Source organism: Mus caroli, chromosome 8, assembly GCF_900094665.2.
Source record: "Mus caroli chromosome 8, CAROLI_EIJ_v1.1, whole genome shotgun sequence".
Classification (NCBI taxonomy): Eukaryota; Metazoa; Chordata; class Mammalia; order Rodentia; family Muridae; genus Mus; species Mus caroli.
In genome coordinates, this window is record NC_034577.1 from 60,479,479 (window position 1) to 60,502,637 (window position 23,159).

At 40.4% G+C, this 23,159-nt stretch overlaps 1 protein-coding gene across 1 annotated transcript in view; it reads right to left on the bottom strand.

Moving 5' to 3' along the window:
* The window catches only part of Psd3 (pleckstrin and Sec7 domain containing 3), a 508,951-nt gene extending 497,005 nt beyond the window's left edge, over nt 1-11,946 (bottom strand). Inside the window, exons 1-2 of the mRNA XM_029480436.1 lie at nt 11,818-11,946; nt 6,164-6,218 (exon numbers count right to left, since the gene is read on the bottom strand). The gene's annotated coding sequence lies outside the window, so the exon portion shown is untranslated. The remainder of the gene's footprint in view (nt 1-6,163; nt 6,219-11,817) is intronic.
* Nucleotides 11,947-23,159: the final 11,213 nt, after the last annotated feature.

Genomic DNA, 23,159 nt, shown 5'->3' on the forward strand with positions numbered 1-23,159 from the left:
GGCAGGTGGATTTCTGAGTTTGAGGCTAACTTGGTCTACAGAGTGACAGGACAGCCAGGGCTACACAGAGAAACCCTGTCACAAAAAAAAAAAAAAAAAAGAATAAAAAAAGAAAGAAAAAGAAAGAATGTCTCAGACCTTCATCAGGATTTTTAAGCCTTGCTTTTAGTGAGGATGTCAGATAAGTAACTGGATAGAAGTTCTAAGAATCAAAATTAAATTCAATCCATTTTTTAAAATAAGTTTTCTCATTTTCTAAAATTTTCATTTAATTTAAATAATGATATTCTCTTACTGCAACTAAGTACATCTGCAAAAGATTTACACGAACTATTTAAAAATTCATCTCTAATATTAAACAGTATTTCAATTTAGCCTTTTTCTATGAAGCACCCTTAATAAGCCGATAAAATGTATCTAAAACCTGGGGTTCAAATAAGTTTATGTAATCTTAGCTTCTATTATTTGATACATGAATGTCAGAAGAGGTCACTGAATAAGGTGTCCTCGAGTGTAGCCTATGATCTTAGCTTAGAGAAGACAGAGACAGGAAAATCCTGGGGCTTGCTGGCCAGGGCCATCTTGCCAAATCAGTGAGTTTCAGGTTTAGTGAAAGATCTCAATTAACAAGGTAGAGGGTGATTAAGGAAAATACGTGTTTCAATCTCAGCCCTCAACACACACTCACATAGATCCATATGCCAGCAGGAGCATGTATGCTCACACACATTCAATATTGGACTCATTGTTTAGATGATTTTTACTTATTAAAAATTGTGGTATACCTTTATCATATCTGATGGTCATTACTTCTTACTCTTAGTAATTTCTTGCTTTTAACTATTTGGATGTTGCTGGATTTGTTTCAGTGTTTCCTCAAATGCTGAAAAAGAATAGATTCCCCATACTACCAAATTCCAAAGCCCACCAAGGCATGGTATGTTTTACCAAGCTTAGCTTCCCCACCTCTCTCATCCTGCCCTTCGGAAAGGAGGGGAGATGCTTTGTCCATCATAACGCAAGTGTGAGAGGAGCCCATCAAAGGACTCAGCAGAGGCTAGACCCTCTGCATCATAGAGCAGCTGAAGAAAAAAAGGATGATGTCGGAACTACATCACCTTCTGTCAATGCCTGAGTACAGATGCAAACTTTTTCCTTGGGTCAGTGAGTGGCTCATAAATAAGAGTGGGAAGGATCATTTGCAAAACTTTTACAAATGTTTTCTTAAGCCTGATACCAGGGTCCCTATTTGATTTGGGCAAAAAGGATGTGTAATAGGCCTTAGTCAAAAGTGTGGAGGGGGAAGATGTTGAAGATGACAGCAAAGAAAATCAGCATCCACTTTAATAGAATCTAGCTGGGGGTACCCAAAGGAGTATTTCTGAAATCATATTAAAGTCCTCTCATTCTCCAGAAGAATCAGCTGTCAGAATCCACCATACCGAGAGAAAACCTACAACAGACTGTAACTAGCATGCCTAGAAAGAATAAGGACATTCTAAACATCTATCTCTTGCTATCTGGACTATTGAAACAAGGCTCTAAGACTTTCTTGGAATTTCTCCCCTGAATTTCATGCTGGGAGAGTAAAAAGGTTGACTGACACCTGAGGCTAGCCAGAGGGATAACTTGTCTCCAGGAAAAGGATTTCTCAGGATAGCAATGAACTGACTTATCAACCCACCCTGCAGGACACTCTGGAGCCCAGATAACTGTAGGTCAGCGACCAGCTGCTTAATTATGCATTTCTCTTGTCTTCTGTTTAAACTTTGCCCTGCTGTAATGTAGGACTGTGAAAGGAAGCCTGGTTCCTGATTGAACTAGGGCTAGAAACCCCAGTGACCCTAAAGGGACAGAAGGCATTTGGTCTCGCTCCTAGGGAACCAGTCTCCTGGCACCATGCTGCAGCCCTCCATAGATTTTTGGCCATCAGTCACGTAAGGGCAACGTCCTAAGCCCTTCTACAGGTAGAGGATGTGACCTGTGGTCACAGAGACTCAGACAGATCTCCATTTTAATGAGGTACCTAAAGGTATTGGAGGCTTAGCCAATAAATTCTTCTTCTCAGACACTCCCCCCTGCAAAAGGTATTTAACCTCTGGCCGGCCCTGAGAAGTGGGGTATGGTTTTACTCATCCACTTTCCAACATGACAATAAATGTCTTAAAACCATGGACTGTCTCTTTTCTTCGGGATCCTCAGTGGGGAGCAATGGAGAAGACTTTTGCCTAAAGAACTGCCATCTAATCTCCTGTAGAAGGCCTCTCTTTTCTCTCAACCATGGCCACCACCAAGCCCAAACCCAAGCCAGCCCGCCAACAAGCCAAGGACTCATCCCTATGGGACAGCTGATGCTTTCCCTTTCCCCCTCGGCTCCGAGCTAAATCTAGCCCACGGGCCCCACTCTGTTCTCAGCTCTACCCGTATACCAGAGGTGCTCCCCAACCCTTGAAGCGGTGTCCAGAGACTTCCCCATAGCCTGACACCTGCCTGGCAACCTCGTGAGGTAATTGCAGTCAGAACTCCTATGTGCAGCCTCCCCTAGCGACTGAGATCTGTGGTAGAGCAGACACGGAACCACCAACCCTACAATGTAAGGCCTTGAGAGATGGATGGATGGATGGATGGATGGATGGATGGATGGATGGATGGACAGGTGCACAGGCTATGAGAGGTGGAAGTGGGCTTGTACCTGTCTCTGAATCCTTCTGCCTCCTTTCCCAGTGCACCTATACTTCTTTAAACTTCTTTCTCTGTATTTCACTATTAATTTGGCTCTTTCAATTATCTTACCAGTAATGTGTGGCCACCCCTGGCTTATTATAACTGCTAAGGACACATATTCTCACTCTGTTAACATTTCAAACTTGGGACTGGACATCTTGAGGCTTTGGTGTTTTCTCTTCTCCTTCTGGTGTGGTGTGGGGTCATTTGGGAAACAATTACAGGTTTTAGTGCATCATTTCAGGGAAATCGTGGCAGGAATTCAAGCAGCTAGTCATAGCACATCCATTGTCAAGATCAAAGAAAAGATTTATACATTCTTGTTACTAGTTTTCTCCTCTCTTACAGTTTGGGATTCCCCGCCTAGGGGTTAGTGCTGCCCACAATGGGCTGGGTCTTCTTACATCAATTAACATGACAATTCCCTACAGACGTGCACACAGGCCAACCTATTCTAGATAATTCCTCATTAAGACTCTTACTAAGTGAATCCAGGGTGCATCAAGTTGGCACTTAAAACTACCAGTGCAACACTAAGTGGGCACCCAGGATCAAGGTAATGGATCCAGAAATTAGGATATATATTAAATATTATATACCATATATCATGTATCATCCATGTATCATGTATCATGAATTACATATCATGTATTATATATCATATATATCATATGTATTAAAAGTTAGAAAGCACAGAGATAAATTCTGTGTTTCTTAACCATGTCTCTAATTGTTTACCTATGCTGTTGTATTACCTTTCAGTCACCATAACCATGGCTTGTTTATCCAGAGTACAGACAGCCTGACAGCAGAATCAGTTCAGTTCATCCCAGGGCCTTCTTGTCCACCCGTTTCTGGCTCTCTTGGTGCCTTCTTTACTTCTGGAATCCAATATCCCTCTTGCTTTTATCTTCAGTCGTCCATCACATACCACCCATTTTTCTTTCCTCTAATGCATTGCTCCTAGATTCTGATTCTCCACTTGTGCCTTAATTTTGCCATCTTAGAGTGACCCCCAGCAAACATCCATTCCTCTCACAGTCAAGATGCTCGTTCACCCAAACTAACCCAATTGCAGTCTTGTTCTTTTCTCCATCTCCACACAGATACCTTCTACAAAGCATCATGAACATTCAGGGATATGTGGGCACATGTCTGAAGGAAACCCTGGTTTCAAAGGCAGCTTTACTGTGAAAGTTTCTCTCTTCTACTTATGCAAGATCCTTTGCAGAAGTTTTAAATTTCTAGTTTCTAAAATTCACAAAATTTCATGAAATCCTCATGTTTTGGGGGGCCTATTCAAGAATGCACCCTCTAGAACCCAAAAGCCTTCCCACACTCCTAGTGTTGCTCTGGCTTTCTTAGGATCCCATCCTGAGAATTTCAGTTCCTTCTTTTGGGGCACGAAGGGTGCCCTCAAGAAGCTGAGGGGGTTCCTTCTCTTCCCCCATCTCAGGGAAATGAAAACCTCCAGATGGAGAGAGGCAAAAATAATATTCCTTGATGGTGCAAGAACACTTCTTAAGAAACTTGAACTATCCCAACCACAGACGTCTACCAATCAGTCCCTAGCCCTGCCAGCCTAGTTGTGCTCTTGGTTCTCCTGTCTTTTATCCTGTCCTCTTACCCCACTGTGGTTGAGATAGTAAGCCGGCATTGTGTCTCCATTCTACACAGTGGAATTCCCTAGCATTGCTATCCATTGCATGAATCATATATTTATTCGCCTTAGAACCAGACATGGTATGATGCAAGGTTGCATTATTTCAAGTTATTTTTCCTGATTATTTATAAACTTACATTATTTTATGAGGTGGCTCATCAGTGACATTTCTTGCTGTTGGCAACTAATCTACATGGAGACTGGATACTTGGTATGTCTAGTTAACAAGTTTCTTTTTGGTATTTTATAAACTTCAGCAATTTCACATTTAGATATTTCTCCATTGGCAGGCTGAGGACAAAGGACATATAAAAGCCAACATAGTGGGTTCGACTCTAAAGCTACAAGGAATTAAAAATAGGGAAAAGAAAGGTTTCTTTGTGGGTTTTTATTGTTTTTTGTTTTGCTTTGTTTCTGTTTTTGTTTGCAATTCTGCTTTTGAACTTTAAATTCCCAGCTATACATGATATCTTGGTCTAATATTTCTATCACTTATAATTTTCTTTATAATTGACTTATCAACAACTCAATGCTTTTAAATGATTTTATCTCTTTAACACTGACTCCATTATCACATAATGCAAACAAGCAAAAAATTCTTTTCTACCTAATTTATTAGTGTATTCAAATTTCTTGACAAAAGATAGACATACGATTTCTAAAAAAGAAATATCCATCAAAGCAGAAGAGATGTTTCAATCAGTGAAGTGCTTCCTTTAAAAGCTTGTGAACCTTGGGAAGACACCAGTCAACTAACCTGAATGCCTGGGGGCTCTCAGAGACTGAGCCACCAACCAAAAGAGCATACATCAGCTGGACAGAGGCCCTGGCACATATGTAGCAGTCCTCATGGTCATCCCCCTACCAACAACTGGAGCACGGGCTGTCCCAAAGCTGTTGCCTGTCTGTGAAATCCATTCCTCTACCTGCGCTGCCTTGTCTGGCCTCAGTGAGAGAGGATGTGCCTAGTCCTTCAGAGACAATTGTGCCTGAGTGTGTGTGTGAGGTTACCCAGGAAGGTCCTACTCTCTCAGAGGAGAAGGGAGGATGGAGGAGGGATTTATAAGGGAGAGGCCAGGAGGAGGCAGTGATTAGGATGTAAAATGCATAAATAAATCCATGATAAAAAAAAGCTTACAGACCTGAGTTTGACCCCAGATCCCATATTTAAAAGCCAAGTGTGGTGGCATACACTAGTAGTTCTACCCTAGTAGATAAGAAAAAGGCAGGCAGATACTGTGGCTTGAGGACCAGGCCCTAACTATTATTCAAGTTTCTGTCTCAAAAAATAAGATGGACAGCTCCTGAGAAATGACACATGAGTCTGACTTCTACATGAGATTGTACATATACTTCCCCCACCACAAACACATGTGAATACATACACAATGCCCATCCCTCACATATGTCCATAAAAAGTCTAGGTACCGAGAGTCAACATCTGAGAATATATTGAAAGAATGGCATAGTTTGCAATCATTAACCTCCTTAATCTTGTCAGGCCACTGAAAATTTGACTTCTATGGCAGGGTAGAATGAGGTTGGTAAAGTCAAGAATACTTTTTTTCTGATCCTTTGAAGGAAAACGTTTGCCAAAACAGTCTAGTTTAAAAGTCCCTAAGCTCCTCTGTCACCGTGTGAGAACTCTTGGCTTTACAAAATCCTGGATATGGAAAAGATAGAACTTCTCAGGACTCAAACAGCCCCCCACCCAAATTAAATTCTTGCTCGTGGCTTGCCACCGAGGGTGAGTGACACTCTGCAGTGGTAACTTACCAGGCTCAGTCTGCCAGCTCCTTGGAGAAGTTCCTCTTTGGGATTCAGGCTGTGCCTGGAATTTAAAATGCAGAATGCGTGAATGGCTGTTTATCTCAGCAGACTTCACAACAGAGCGAAACCTCGGTCTCTTCTCTCCTCAAAGATCTTCAGATTATTTTCTTCTCCATGCTCCTCTTCTGCACACCAAGTTGTGAATGAGAAACACATGGTCTTCGCTCCCTTGTCAAGCAAATTGTGTGAAATGTACATGCAGTCAAGCAAGTTAGGAGTCCCCAACTGCAAAGGGACTCAGGACCTCTTTCTTCCTTCTTTCACATAGATAGGACCGATTTGGTTAGCTCTCTGCTTACATAAATTTATGAATAAAGTAAGATTTTTAAAACCAGAAGTACTAAATGCAGAAAGAGATACCTCTGAAGAGAGAGCGATAGAGAAAGAGGAATTCAAATCTAGCCAGAGAGTAACTGGACCTTTTGGCTCCCACAGCTACGACCCAAAGCACACTCCAGGAAGTGCACGGGTTAGCTAAAGTTAGACAAACAGTGGCCTCTTACGGAGCTCCCGATGTCATTCTGATTACAGTCAGTTTAGTTAAACTGCACTGGAAGAGAGCTGCAGTAGAAAAACCCATTTTACATTTATTTCATTTCTATAAAGCAGATCAAATATCCTGCCCAGGACTTGTTGCCCTTCACTTCTTTGACATTTTGAAGATGCAAACATAGTATAGGGTTCATCTATTAAAAGGTTACAATCAGCATGAGGCTTTGTTTTCCAAACGCTGCTTGCTTCCTGTGTGGAGAGATAAGCAGGCAATCTTACTGTGTTTGTGTTCACAGCCCCCAATGGGGATAAAAATCTCATAACTGGGAAACCCCTCCACCTCTACATGAGCAGTTTTGCTTATTCGGAACCTGACAGATCCTGCGGGAATCAGGAACACTAGCTGGCAAAGAGTTTGGACTCTTCTACTCACAGCTATGTTCGTAATTTCCTTTCAAATGTGAACATGGCCAAGGAAATGGGGAACAAACCTGCATACGAAAACTTCAACAAGCAGACCCGAAAGAAAAGTGAAGGGCCACATCATAACTCTTTCTAAACTTTATTTCAGGACTTTTCCTGGAGGTGTGCTACATTGGGAAGGAGCGTCCTCAAAACAAGGAGCACGGCTAATGCAGACAGGGTGAAGAAAAGAAACATTTGGAGAAAATTTCTCAACTTGGAGGAGCTTGAAAATAAGTGAAATAAAAGCCACATCAAGAGGAAGGCTCCCCTTGTCCTTGTCCGGCGCTCATCCGTCAGAGATAGTTGCCATGGTTTTCACTTCAAGCTGGATAGTGCAAGGTCATTTGAGGTAGCACACTTAACGGAAATCTTGAGGTCCAGTGGTAGTTTTACAGCTCAGCATTCCCTCAGATGAGTGGTGGCTTTGTGCTGTTAGTTGATCACCAAACAGGAAGGAAACAGGGGTCCTCATGAATGAGTATCAATAATCAAAGATATGCATAATTTTGACTTTCAATTATTTTTCCAAAGGCTCATGTGTGAGCGCATTTCTTAGAAATATTTTCTGTTAAATATAAATTCACTACATTAACTCCACAGAGATTTTGTGGTGCCCCTGGATGGATGATTTTGGTTTTATTCAGTAATGCCCATGCATTAGAGTGTTTGCAGTCCTGCCGGCAAGGAAAGGAATCCTAGCAGAGCTCTTCCGGAGGTTAGCAGAGCCCCCTCAAGTATTTTGTGAGGTATTGTTTGCATCTGGGACATAGCTATGTTCTTATCTGCTTCCGGAGTTGATTCTCTATTTATCTGAGCTGTAAACAGCTCCCAGAGGTCAGCCTGCCTCTGAAGAGAATGCTGGTCCCTGGCTAGTCAAAGCTACATCTCTGCTATGTTACGCTGCATTCGCCTTTCTTAGCTGTATCCTCCATCTGCTATAGAGGTCACCTCTCTTTCTCTGCCATTTCTCAGAATCCATCCATTCAACTTCAGCTTTTGAAGGCCAGTGGGAAATGAATTTATGCTCTCTACTCATTATATGCTGTTTGCTTTGAAACCTAACAAATCTAAAGACATTGAATACTGTTTTTCCTAAATATTTTATCACTATAAAAGCTAAATAAAGGCTCATTGTGGAAAGTTTGTATTTCATAATTTCAGACATGTATAATGTAATATAAACTCGTCACAGAAGCACCCAAAGCATCTCTCTAACCAGCCTTTTGCTTTATTCACATGTTTATTTGCGTATTTACATTTATTAGCTCTTTAAAAACTTTATACATTGCATTTTGATCATATTCACCCTTTTTTAAGCCCCTTCAACATCCATTGTACTTCCTGCCCTCCCAACTTCATGTCATTTAAAAAAACAAGACAATACATGGAGCTCAGTTTGTACTGCCCACAAACTCTTGGATGTGCGGCTTACCACTGAGCATAGTAGACTTCCCAGAGGCCACAACCTTAAGAAGAACTAATTCTCCCCTTCCTCTAGCTACCAGTGCCTCTGCTGGTGGTGGGTGGGATTTAAGCCCACCCTTTCCATGATATGTAGATAGTTTCATATCTGTTTTCTTCTTGCCACCCACCATCATATTATTATCATTTACATTCTCATAGTCATCAAATACAGTCTTAATTGCAACACAATACTCCTGATTTAACCCTTCCCCCATTGTACAGCGTTTAGATATTTTCCAGTGTTTTTTGAAATTGTAAATAATGTTGTTGAAAGCATCATCTTCATGCCATTCTAAAACTGCTTTTCTTCATTAGCTGTGATGGGTTCATGTAGCAGTCTTATGTGTGAACCAGGTTTCTATGCCCTCTGCATGAGGATTCTCTTGCCTCTATCACATCTGTCTTCCTGAGAGACCCAGAAAGAACACATCATTTACCTGCTAGTTATAAAACACGTGGACTTGGTTCATTTCTCCACTTCTTTCAGCCCCTGTACTCACACACTCTCCTGCCCCTTTAACTGATGTTCTGTAAGGCCATCTACTTCAATTTCCTTTTACCACACTCCAGATTCTTCCTTGGTGTCACACATGAAAATCACCCAGCTGACCTCGAGGACTTGCTTTGTAGTCTTTTCTGCTCTCCATTCTTAGATCCATCTTTTGTTAGTTTGCTCTCTGTTTCAAAACCCTATGACTCTTCTATGAAACCTTCATGAAATATCACCATCCAAAGTGCCACATCTCCTACTATTTTTTTCTTTGCATCTATGCTGTCTATCTGTCTGCAATCCCATCCCCAGATTCCTGTCTTCCTTTTATTTCCATCTCATTCCAACATGGTTTTTCTTGTTTTATCTTTTAAGCTTTACTTAATCCTTTAGGGCACAGTTCATACCTTATCTACTCTGTGAAAAAGAGTAAGTTTCTGTAACATTCAAAGTTGTGCAACTTGAGTTCAATTTTCTTGGCCATTCTTGCTGGATGATTAGGGGGAAAAGTAAGAAATTCCATCGAGCCTATTTCTGCATATGCAAATAATAATGCCCTGTGTACCCTTGTAAGAGCCTAGGAAGAACTGAATATGTGCTACAACATTTTGGCACATTTAATGATATACAGATGAAAGAAAATATTGTCTACTGTATCCATTAGTATCTGCACCTTTGAGTCATTTCAATATCTAGTTTTATACCATATATTGTAGCAGTTAGGATCATTTCTGTTTTCATGATCTTCAAATTATGAATTTGATTTTTGTCTGTCTCATCATATTTGCTCTTGTATTATGTGTGTTAATTTTTCTTGCTCAACTTGGCTACAAGATTCTAAGTGCACTATAGTATATTTCCTTATAGTATGCCTATAAACCCCAGAGCTCAATGCCACACATTACCCTAATGATCACCAGTTTAAGCTATATAAATTATAGCCGGCAAGATAGAGTCACATTGGGATTTAAATCTAAATAAAATATCCTGTGAACCTAGCCTTCTGGGAGGTTCTAGTAATAGAAAAATCTTGCACTTTGGGGAGTTTTTGGAAGCCTAAAATTAAGATTAGCTTGCACTCTGTGTAAACTATGAAAGCTATATATGAAAGTAGATTCTTCATTTAAATCTTGCCTCTTGGGAATATTCCTTAAATTATTATAGCAATTCCCCCTCTGTTACATCTACTGAAGCCAGAGGGGGAAGTTAGACACTTAGTAATGAAACCATTTCCTTAGTTGTCTCCATCAGAAAACTCAAGGCTGTGTTGTTAAAGACTGTATGATCATACCTTCTTTTAGATTACTTATTTAATCTATGAGTCAATTTTTGGTTTTATCTAGTTACTTATGACCCAATGAACCTTTGCATCTATTAGGTTAATTCCTAAAATGTCAGGTATAGGGTTAAGGTTAGAATTAGTGAACGACAAAGAGGCTAAGATTAGATTTAGAGTTCATGCTGCATTTAGGCTAAAAACTAGGGCTATGGTTAGGTTTGTCAGTGTTGGGGCCACAGTTTAATTTAAGATGAAGCTGAGTTTTAATATTAGGTTTAAAGGTAGGATTAATGTCAGAGTTAGTGTTGGCATTAAGGCTAGGTTTAGGTTAAGGCTGTGTCTACATTCCCTATTCCAAACGATACTCTCACTAAAAGATATTCTGTAAATTTTCATCTAGTAGGGTAAAATTCATGTCTTATAGTTTTGCTTATTTTCTTGGAATTAGTATAAGCACTACTTGGGGAAAAGATTCATTGCATAGTATTCCTCAGATTAGCTGAAATGATCACTTTTCCAAAGATGGCTAGGGTATTTTAAAAACTCTCACAGTGAAAGACAAGTGATGCTTTAGTGTAGGCATTAACAGTTAAAGGTCAGTTGATGGATCATGTTCAGTTTGTACTGCTCTTTCCTCTAACATCTCCAGCACCCAACATAGAAGCTGACACCATTAAAGTGCTGTGATCTGGATTGTACCAACATTATATAACACTTTCAAAATGAAAAGTGTATATTTCTTTGAAGCAATAATTCATGAAGCTCCATGGAGAAAAAAAAAATATTCCCAAGTTTGCAGATGTCGCCCAACTATATATTTCCAGATCATACATCTTTCTCAAACTGTAAATAACAATGTCCAATGACTGAATGATATTCCTATATGATCCAGTAGCTCCAAATAATGTACTCACAGTTCAGGCGGCTCCTAAATACCGATAATCCCCAACATGAGTCTATTGTCTCCACAGACATAACCTAACGTACTTTTTTATCTTTTTCCATTCTCTTTGAAGACAACACCATCTACCAAGACTTCTAAGCCAGAACCCTGACTCAGTTTCTTCATGTCCTAATTATGTCTTTTAATAAAAATTAGAAGTCCCTCAACTCTCCCACCCACCTCTTCTCTTGTGCTTCCAAGTAGGCCTTCAGTGCCTCTTGCCTAAACCACTTACAAAGACTCTTAGGACAACCATAAAGGCCTTGTCCTACCCTCCAGTTCTCCTGTGTTTACTCTGTCCTTCCCACTGTTACCAAAACGAGATCATTTTGTTATGATACCCACTAGTTGAAAGTCTTTCTCAATCTTCCTTCTAGAGTCTTCTACAATACTCACTCTTCCATTTCCCCATAATTTTCCTGTTCTCTTGACTCCCAATAGACCTTAAATGTCAAGATTATACTTACCGCACATTAGGGCCTTCATTTCCCTTGAGTAGATGGTTACTTCTTGAAGTTGAAACGAGTTCATTCATCCATACACTACCACTTCACTGAGCAGTGCTTGGCACACAGCAACTGATCACAAAGCTTTTAGATTCAAGGAAACCTCTTGTAGGACTCTGAAACTCTCAGAGATCCTCTTTGTATATTACTGTGTCCGGTCCCAAAATAAAACTTGTGCTGTGTAAGGTTTCTTTAAAAAGCACACCCTGCATCTCAGCAGGAAGCAACAGATTAATAAACAGCTGACAGAACAAACTGAATAGCACTCAATGAATCACCCATGTTCCTTTACTTACTGTTCACCAGACTGGGGGAGACAGTGGATGAGTACTGAGTGCTTATTCCTCATTGGCAGATTTGCAAAGGATGCATAGAAGCCTGGGGTATGAGGACATCACTTACTTCCCACATCATGGTGCAACATAACCACAAAAAGGAAACACCTACAACAAAAGTGAATCTGGAAGCCTGCATGAGTACAGAAATTAAACTAGCACAAAATTTGTGGTTACAGAATGTCCACCTCAACCTATGTTGCCTGGTGTGTAATATAGAGACTTGCATGTGGTGAAAACTAAGTTTCTAAATCACTCCTGAGAACAAATGATGGCTATGTAGATGGTATACAGAATTCTTCCTCTATTCCTTCCTAACTTTCTTTCATCTTTTTCTCCCTTTCTTCTCTGCCCCTTTCTTTCAACAGGATTCAAGGAATCTCAGATTGTTCTAGAATCCCTAACATAGCAGAAGAATCTCTTGAACTTTTGAGTCTTTTGTTTCTACCTCTGGGGTGCTGGGATTACAGACAAGCACCATCACATCTAGTTTATGTGATGTTGAGGATCAAACCTAGGGCTTTGTATATTCTAGACAATGCTCCACTAACTGAGATACCTCCCACCCACCCCCAATACGTAGTTTTCTATAGCCACTGGCTGTCTGCACTGTGGAGGAACTCAGGCTAAGGAGGCTGAGAGTGGGGCTCTGGACTCACCATGCGAAAGCCAAAGAGCTCAGGCTACTTCCAAGGACTGAGCTCAGGTTACCTGTAGCAGATTCCAGATCCTTGAAATATTTCTCTCAAAAACCCCTTCAATCTGGAAGGTTAGAGCCACCAACAGTTTTCCTTTGGAAGGGTGATCTAGCATAGGGATACAGATGGGATGGAGGATTGGGGAGAGATGATATTCAAAGGGATGATATCTATCTAGTCCATTCATAAAATATAAAACCATCAATGTGTCCAGAGAAAGGGTCAAATTTTGCCCGTTTGTGGTGGGTTTCTCTCATGCTTGTCCTCCACATACTTCCTACTTGGGATTAAAAATGAGAAAACAAAACAGCTCCGATGAGATGCTGTCCTTTGGATCTTAATACTCCCCACAACTGAAAACTTCCTCATCCTGCCTTCCTGTGTGTCTCAGAGGCAAGTAATGGATTCTGACTCTCACTGTAGCAAGCCCGGAAGGAATAGCTTTTGTTTTCTCTTGTGTGTTATCTTGGTGAATTTTATCCCTGGATGTTTTTGAAGTATCCCAGATTCTAGCTAACTGTAACGGGAAAAGACTGAAGCCAGGTGTGGTAGAAGAATCTGAGGACCAGAATGGGAACAGTTGTGGGAGAGGACTTTCAAGTTCAGTGAGAGAAGTACAAAGACAAGTACATAGCCCAGAGTGACTCAGTTCAGACACTGGCATCCGTGGAGATGGGAAGGAAGCAAGGGTGTGTGTGATGATAGAGCGGTGTTGAACATACAGAACAAGAGAATACACACTCCATCTGTTTGTTTCTTCTTGCTTAGCCTTGACTCTGTCTGGTGGCTCCATTATGCTCCATTATGGGAGTAGTGGTGACCATGAGAGGTGTTGGCTGCTTGGTAAGGGGTCATTTTGGCAGTAGCAGGCCTGAAGCACTCCTGAAGACCTACCCAAGCCAGAGCTTCAGAGTGACTGGCAGGAACCTGAGTGCAGGGGCACATGGTAAGGATATAGCTAGACCTCCATGGCCCATGTGTGCATGCTGAAGAACTAGTCTTTGATACAGCTTTGATACAGCTGTCACATCTCACTGGCCCACCAGTTCTTCCTCCCATAAACCCTAGGATAGCTCCTGTGCTCGGTATGGCAGCTAGTAGAAGAGTAGTTGGAGATGTCATCCCGTTGGGACCATGGCACATCTGGTGTAGCAGGCAGCATCAAGGACTGGAGCTCTGCGGCAAAAAAAATGTGTATCCATGGGGAGAAAGAACAGAGAGGAGCAGGGCCAGAGTTGAAGACTGCTCCAGGCACCTCAGAGTGGATGGCAATATGGAGCAGACCCCTTGGGGTAACTTGCTGCACAGGGAAAAGCTGATAATCCCAGGTCATCATCTGCCAATGGACAGAGCATCTTCCACCTGATGGTGGTAATCCTTTAGGTGTCAGTACCTTACCATCTGGGTACCAGAGGAAGGAAAGCCCTGGGAAATGCTGGTGACTTCCTTTAGCTTTAACTCCAATGCAGCCTCATTGTGCCTTTATTCTTTCTGGAACAGAGAGAAAGAGGATTTAAAAAGAACAGATTTTCAGAGGAAGAACAGGGACAAAACAGGCCATGATGAGTGTATATAATGCCAAAAGTTCAACAGCTCAACAGCACCAAGACCGAAGAGTTACTTCCACAAGAAAACCTACTGTTACATTGTCAGTTGGCAAGTGGAGTTAGGTGGCTTGTACTAGACTCACTTGGCTTCTTTAACGACAAGCTCTATAATAGTGATTTCAGGGAATAGGACCATAGATGAGCCCCAGAATCCACTGCACTTTGTGCAGAACATGTTTAGTTTTTCATGACAGGACTGAATCTTGGTTTAGCTATTCCAGAAAGCCTCAGGCTTGCAGTTCCTCTTCCTCTGCTGCTTCTGAAAGAAAATAATATAATAAGTGAAACATTTGGAAGTTTGTGAAGCTTTATCTCAGATAAAATAAGAACATTGTATATTCCAGTTGTCCAGGTTTGTATTGATGAGCTGTTGTGGAGCCATTCGTAGATGTGAGTTTGTTCTCAACTCATTTTGGAATACCGTCCTCACAGGTGTGGTCTCCCTTTCCCCCATCTGCTTGAACCTGCTTGCTCAAGGGTAGAGCTTCCTGCTCATTCGTCCTGCCACGCCTACTGCTGGANCTTACAGGAAAGGTGCACAGATATCTGGCCTTAGGACCTCCCTCCTGGCAGAAGACAAAGGCCCAAAACAGGACCTGTCCCGAAGCTGAGTTGCTTTGGCCTGTCCCAGAAGTTGTTAGCTTCTATATTCTACACTCTCACCTGTGCAGAATATTCTCGGAGGAGTCCTGGAACCAAGATGCCTGCAGCCGATGCTCAGGCAAAGCGCTCCTGGGCTGGCCGGACCCCTTTCCTCTGGCCAGGAAAGTGGCCGGATGTCTGGGGCCTGTGCAGAATACACTAGGCTGGGTCCCGGAACCAAGATGTCTGCTGCCGATGCTCAGGCCTTGATCATAATTCTTATGACTCTGATGTAACCTCTGAGGATGGGGAAAACACATCACAGCAGACTGACAAGAAAACATAACGTATCTGGTCTACTTAGCACCATCAGCTTGACAGAGCTGAGAGTCCTCTGAGAAGAAAGCATCTTTTGAGGAATTATTTAGATTAGACCTGCCCGTAGGCATGTATTTGAGAGAATTACCTTATTAATTGATGCAGAGGAACCAACATACTATAGGCAATACCATATTTAGGCAGGTGTTCCTGGGCTGTGAAAGAGCACTGGCTAATCATGAGCCTGAGAGTAAGCTGAAGAACAAGCCTGCAAACAGCATTCAGCTAAAGCCCCTGCCTCTAGGTTCCTGCTTTGAGTTCCCACCCTGACTTCCCTTTGCAACAGATTATAATCTGAAATTGTAAGGAAAAATAAATCGTTTCTTCCCCAAATTGCTTTTGGTCTTTGTGTTTTATCTCAGCAATAGAAGAAAACTAAACAGCATCTTAATGAAATTTCTTCTGCCATTAAAACTACATGAGTGGAGGCTGCAGAGACAGGTTGCCAGTTAGGAGTACTTGCTTGCTTTCATAGAGAGCCTCACTTTGGCTCCTAGTACCAAGATGGTGGCTCACTGCCTACAATTCCAGTTTCAGAGAATCCACCATCCTTGTCTCCTCAATCACTGCATGTTTGTAGTACTTATACAGATGAGAAGGCACACACATATAGAGATACAGATACAGATATAGATACAGGTACAGATACAGGTACAGATACAGATAACAGATAATGATACAGATACAGATACAGATACAGATACAGATACAGATACAGATACAGATAGATACAGATACAGATACAGGTACAGGTACAGATACAGATGATACATATACAGATAGATACAGATACAGGTACAGATACAGATAACGATACAGATACAGATAGATACAGATAACAGATAACGATACAGATAGATACAGATACAGATACAGGTACAGGTACAGGTACATAAAAATACATGACTGGGCAGTGTTTTACATCTGTAGTTCTAGCACTTGGTGAAGCAGGAGTATCGAGACAACTTGAGGTCAGTGTGCTCTCTATATTTCAAGACCCAGGCCAGACACAGATAAATAGAAACTATCTCCTGTTTCTCTCTCTCTCTCTCTCTCTCTCTCTCTCTCTCTCTCTCTCTCTCTCTCTCTCTCTCCTACTTGCATGCTGCCATGCTTTCCACCATGCTAATTGGATTAAGTCTCTGAAATTGTAATCAAGCCCCAGTTAAATGCTTTTCTGTGTCAGAGTTGCCATTGTCATGGTGTCTCTTCAAACCAGTAGAACACTGCCTATAACAAATCCTTTTAAAATTACGTAGTTTTCTTTTTATTACTGTAATAAAATGATAAAACTAACTTAGAGGAGGAACACTTCTATTTCACCTTACAATTCCATCTTACAAGTCCATCATCGAGGAACTTGTAAGGAAGTCAGGGCAAGAACTCCAGGCAAGAATCTGTAGTCAGGGGCTAAAGTAGATAACATAGAGAAACACAGCTTGAAGATCCAGACAGTACTTTGCTTCCATCATTTTCTCAGCCTGACTCAGTACATCATCTAGGACCCCCTACCTAGGGTGGCACCACCCACATTGGGCTGGGCCCTCCCACATCAACCACTAATCACAGGCTTGCCTGCAGCCAATGTGATGGTAACATTTTCTCAACTGAGGTGCCCTCTTCCCAAATGACCATGGCTTATGTCAAGTTAACAAAAATATTAATCAGCATACAGATTTCATGCTAAACACTCAAAAATTTCCTGATGTACAAACCCAAAATTAAATTAAACAAAAACTTTCATCTCACCTTTTTCTCAGTCTTGGATTTTGTTCTTAAAATAAACATATTATTTAGGTTATCATTATGTCAGTCTTTAAAGGATGTTCTTTACATAGGCAGAAAGTAGGAAGTTTTGTTTTATATTGAAAAGTACTGTGATAATTATTTATAGCTAAAATATGGATATGAGAAGCCATGTTCTAATGATAGCATTTCCTTTAGTATTTTAAAGTAGAAGTCTACAAATAAGATTATTAATTTAATGTTACTATATTAATCCATGCTATTAATAAAAGCCAATTACTTATATTACATAAACCAAAGATGTGTTCCAAAGGCCACATTCCTCTCTTTGAATCTGTATCAATTTATTGCTATATTCTGTAGCAAAATATACTTGCTGTTAAAAAATGCAAGCGCAAAGAGTTTATGCTAAAAATATAGGCTGCCAAGGTTCAATGTTATAGCCTTTGAATCAATTTGTTAAGTGTAGTTACTCTTTGTGGTTCTTAAAAGGAAGAGAGAGGAAGTTCAATGCCAATAGCAGCCTCTCTATTTGACATCTGGCTCATGGTTTAGGTACAGCTAGGTCTGCACAGTATATCAGAAGAAAACTAAATCATGGGTTTGAAAAAATTACTAAGAAAATAGAAAGTGAAATGAGCCTTGGTCTTGGGTGGTGAATGTAGTTATTGAAATGAATAAATACAAAGAGGGAGGGATTTGGTGATGAACCAGAATTAAATTGGAGACCTAATTTTAAGGTCAACTCTGGCAAAGGTGCCTAAGGTTAGAAGCAGAACTTATTTTGATAATTTCCTGAGCCATTTTTACTATGTTTCCTGAGTGTCATCCGTTTGTGTCTCCAGCTTGGACCTGGTACATTACGTTTTGTGCCCCTCTATTTATACCTTTGGAAGAACGAAAACACTTTCTTTGGAAATTTGAATGCCTCCAGATAGAGTCGTAGATTACAAAAATCATTTTGTATTTTTCATGTCCATTACCTTTCTTGGTAATTTTAAAATACTCAAAGTTGTAATAGAGTCTAAATGTTGGCATTTTGCGTTGTTAACACTCAGACACCATGGAAAGGGATACATTTTATTCTATGGAGATGTAAAATGACTTCTAAGTTTACTAATTATTCACAGAATTTTTGATGAAATAATTCACAGAAAAAAATCAGTAAATTCCTTTTATTTGCAGGAAGAAAATTGACATCGCCAATACTAATATATTTTATTTTTCCTCCTGTCCCTCTAGAACGGTGATTCTCGCCCTGTGTCTCATGACCTTTTGGTTGTCACATATCAGATATTTACATTATGATTCATAACAGTAGCAAAATGTAGTTATAAAGTAGTGGTGAAACATTTTATGGTTGGGGGTCACCACAGATGAAGAACTGTATTAAAAGGTCATAACATTAGGAAGGTTGAGAACCACTGCTCCTGAAGTGGCTAACAGGACCTCTCAGTCTCCTGTTTCACAGATTGTCCTTCTGTCTCTGGAGAGTTGAGGTCTGCAGTGAGAATTCTGTAGAGCTGAGACATTGGCCTGTTGAACCTGTGGCTCTCTAGCTCATTGGTCTGTGCCCTTTCCTCAACTTTTAGCAGCAAGGTTCCAGCCACTAAGCCTGGCAATAACTCACAGGACATAGCAGCCATGCTGAAGGGGGCTCTGTTCTTATCCATGGAACAGAAAACTTCTGGTCACAAGGAGTGCGGGCCTTTCTTCTTTTCCCAAAGGAGGGTTCAGTTTATATATTCATGGCAGCAAACTTACAGTCTGACAGCACTAAACATTGGTGGGAATGTGAAGTGTGAATCTCTCCTACTTTACTGCTTCAAATAAATAGTTTAACAATAATGGACAACTGAATGTTTTGACTTTCTTACAAAGTTCAATAGAGATTTACTTTATAACCCCCAAATTTTACTTTTAGGAATTCGAGAGAAACACGGTCACGTATACATGAAAAGTTGTACAAGATTGTAAGATGTCTGTATTCATGGTTTACCAAACAGGTGAACAATACAGGTGACCATCCAAAGACAAACTAGACCAATGGATTTAGAATGTAGTGACAAAAACCTGGTAAGTTACTTATCTATGCAACAATACAGAGCAATGATAAAAGCATTCGTATAGAGAAAAATAAGCCAGATATGAAAGAATACCTGCTTGTATTATTTCATTTCATGATCAGATTTTCAAATAATATGCACTAAGAAATATTGGAACAGCAACTTCCTGTAAGAATGAAGACCAATTGGAAGGGGAGCTGAAAGAACTTTCTTGGGTGATAGAAAGATGTTAGATGTAGATTTTTGTGCGAGTGAATGGAGAGTCAATACTCATCAAATGGTAGACTTAAGATATGTGCATGTCTCTGTTCAGTTTTGTCACCATCATGATGGGATTTTGGCAATAAACTCATAAATGAGCTGAAAATTTCAGTCTAGTTTTTAGAAATATTTTTAGAAGATACTGTGGTGGTTTGAATGAAAATGGCACCCATAGGCTCATATGTTTGAATGCTCAGTTCCCACTTGGTAGAACTGTTTGGGAAGGATTAGGAGGCGTGGCCTCATTAAAGGAAATATGTTACTGGGAGTGGGCTTTAAGGTTTCAAAAGTCAATACCATTCCCAATTCTCTCTCTCTCTCTCTCTCTCTCTCTCTCTCTCTTTCTCTCTGCCTTGCACTTGAGGATTGAATGTAAACGCTCACCTATTGTTCAAGCACTGTGCCTGTTTCCATGTTCTCTTCCATGATGGTCATGGACTCTAACCATGTGGGCCTGTGAAAGTGTGAAAGTAGAGAGTTAAAAGATCCAGCACCACACCCAAAGGAAGAGTTTACACAAGGGCATGAACACCAAAGACAGAGAGAAGTGTGTGTGTGTGTACACATGCGCATGTGCAAATCTGTTATTACTTGGGAGGAACAATACATCAATTCTATTATAAATCTTGCATACTTAGTGGTCTCTTTAATTTTAAAAAGTCTCAGTGCTATTTCTATACATTTTTACATTTTCTTGTAACTTATCTGATTCAGGTAGGCTTTCAAGTTCATTAGAATAGTGATTCATAACCTGAAAATTTACAATTTCATACTGGCAGTTATTTTCCCTTTTCATTATATATTTGTATATTTGCACCATTTCTCTATTCTAGCTCTCTCTCTCTTTCCCTAACATTTACCTGAACTGACTTGTGATGTTGTTAATCTTCTTCAGCAGTTTCTGTTTTGTTTTCTTTTATGAACTTTCTTTATGTTTCTTCAGTTGCTATTTTTGCAGTCTTGAGCTGATGAGTTGAAGAATAAAATCACATGCACACACACAGAGACAGACAGACATATATACATATATGTGGAGAGAGAGAGTCTTGTATTCTTATTTGGCATTATTTATGATTCCAAAATTGAGCAGCCATTTACCTTAAAAGGGGGGATGTCTCTTCTTTCCCCTGCCTCAAGCCCACATGTGCAGGCCATATTTATATATAAAGAAAAGGAAGTGACATGTAGAAAAAGAAGTGAGGAACGAAGAATCTGAATGGACATAGCACACACCTGTCTTTAAAATGGTTGACTACTGAAGCTCTGCCTGTCATTATTCAGGTCCACTACAACTCATTCCCATCTGCAGTTAGCCATGCTTTGTTCTCTACAGACAAATCTTTAGACAAAACTAACATCTTCTGACTTATAATATTTTAAATTTTCCTGTTAGACCATTTAAGACGTATTATATTTCCCACCATTTCTTCTTTAGCTATTCCACATGGCTGGACAGGTAGTGTTTTCATTATTTTCCGTTATACACATTGATCGATTTATTCTAGTTCCTCTTGAAACCAAGGTTCATTTAGGAAAAGTTAAAATTGCCAGACAAAGAGAACGTTCAAAAGCTGCACTTCTGCAGCTTCTTTCTAGTCACTGCATCCTGCCAAATGTCTGGCCTGCAGCTCACCCTGTGTTAGCACCGATGAAAAGTCCTTCACTTCTTTCAAAGCTAAGCTCTTCAGGGGAAATTATTTTGTAATGAACAATATAGTTATGCCACTTTGGATGATGATGTACCCCCATGATCTATGGACTAATAAAAAACCCAGTAACAGGCATGAGAAACCTTTCAAGTTGTTGATCAGAGGAGCCCAAGAGACTCCCAAAACAGTACTGGCAATGGCCGTTTTCCTTAGTTGTCTCCTAGAAATGGAAAGCAAGTTCCTATTGCTGAGGATACAATGAGCTTTTAACATAGGACTCTGAGGAATTGAGTTGGACATGATCTAAATGCTTCCTCCCTGATGATCAGTTTTGATAATAATAGAGTCTTCTACACAGATGTCGGGGAGGAAAGCATCTGGGATGCCTATAGACCTGAACAATGACCAATAGAACAAGATATCCCTGAGGGTGCAGCTGTAGTACTTATATCTTGGTGGTAAACACACAGCTGTCTCCTTGAACTTAAGAAGAGAATGTATGCCTATTACTATAAAACTAGCCAACCAGCATGAGGTCCTAGATCTCAGAGGGAAAATTACTAGTGGCACTTTCCACATCTAGTGTAACTTCTCACTGCATTCTAAATACTCATCCTTATACCCAAAGATTGAGTGTATACAGTGAGAGCATAGCTCTCTCCCTTCATCTAAAAACCTTTTTTTTTTCATAGCAGAGACCATTGCCAAGATCTACAATTAGTTACAATGCAGAGAACAATTTTCTCTGGAGTACCATGCCCCAGTTGACACATCTATAGCACAGCTCTTACATTTAATTTCTTGGTGGGACATCACAGAAAAGGGGGTAGAATGAGTGAGAGGACCAGATAGTCTGCTTCAAGATTGTGTCTTCTAGATATGACAAGGAAGCTGCACTCACAACATCTTAGCAATATGACTACCTAAAGAAGACCTGAACAACAGCAATGCCAATTGACATGCCCAGATAGATGGGGGAAATCAGAGAAGGCCTCACCTTAGATGAAAAGCTACATGCAATTAAAAACTTCCAAGGAAGGGACAACAAGTCTTCTCTATGAGGTGAGCATCCTAAATGATCATCCAACCTAAGTGGTCATCTCTAAAACAATATAACAGATAAGCAGCAATAATTTAACTCAGGGGGTTGTATTTATATATTTAGTAACTTATATGCATGTATGTAACAATAATAATTAAACAATAACAGACTGAATTTGAAAGAGAGTGGGAGACACTGGGAAAAGGTTGTAGGGAGAAGAGAAGGAAGAGGAAATGATGTGATTGTATACTTACATTGTATATTGTATAATTAATCAAACAAAAGAGATATGAGGGAAAAGTTTGAAGTAAGATAAGTTTCAGGTAATGTACTATAGCATGTTGATATATACAGAACATTTTAGCAATAAAAATGGACATAAAAAGAAACAGTGTCTTCTCTATGGCAGTTGACTCAGTCCCTAGTGGATGGTAGCTTCCAGAGCAGTATGGGCTTTCCTCAACCAGTTGTTTCCCCAGTTCATACAGGCTGTCTAGGGGCGTGACAGTACTCCTAGCCTTACTGCATGCTGCCTAGTAACACTGACACGTACCACTGGTTCCTGCAAGTCTTGTTTCTTCATCAAGAAATGAAGGGATCAAGATGCATAGTTTGTCTTATGCCTTTTAAAAAGTAATTTTTGTGTTGGTTTCAGAAAGTAGACACTGGTTACTAGGTATAACTTAACTGTAACTTAAAAGGGGAGAAAAGAGAGGATCCATTATGCGTCTTTCTTTTCATGCACGCGTGTGCGAATAGTTCTAACAACCCAGACAGGCAACCTAAACCTTCTGTACACCAAAATCTGCAAGCACATATTAAGTATGCATATTTGGGGCTGGAGATATGGCTCAGCTGGTAAAATGCCTCCTGTCCAAGCATAAGGTCCTGAGTCAGAATCCTCACATAAGAAGTGGGCCATAGGGTGAACACCTTCAA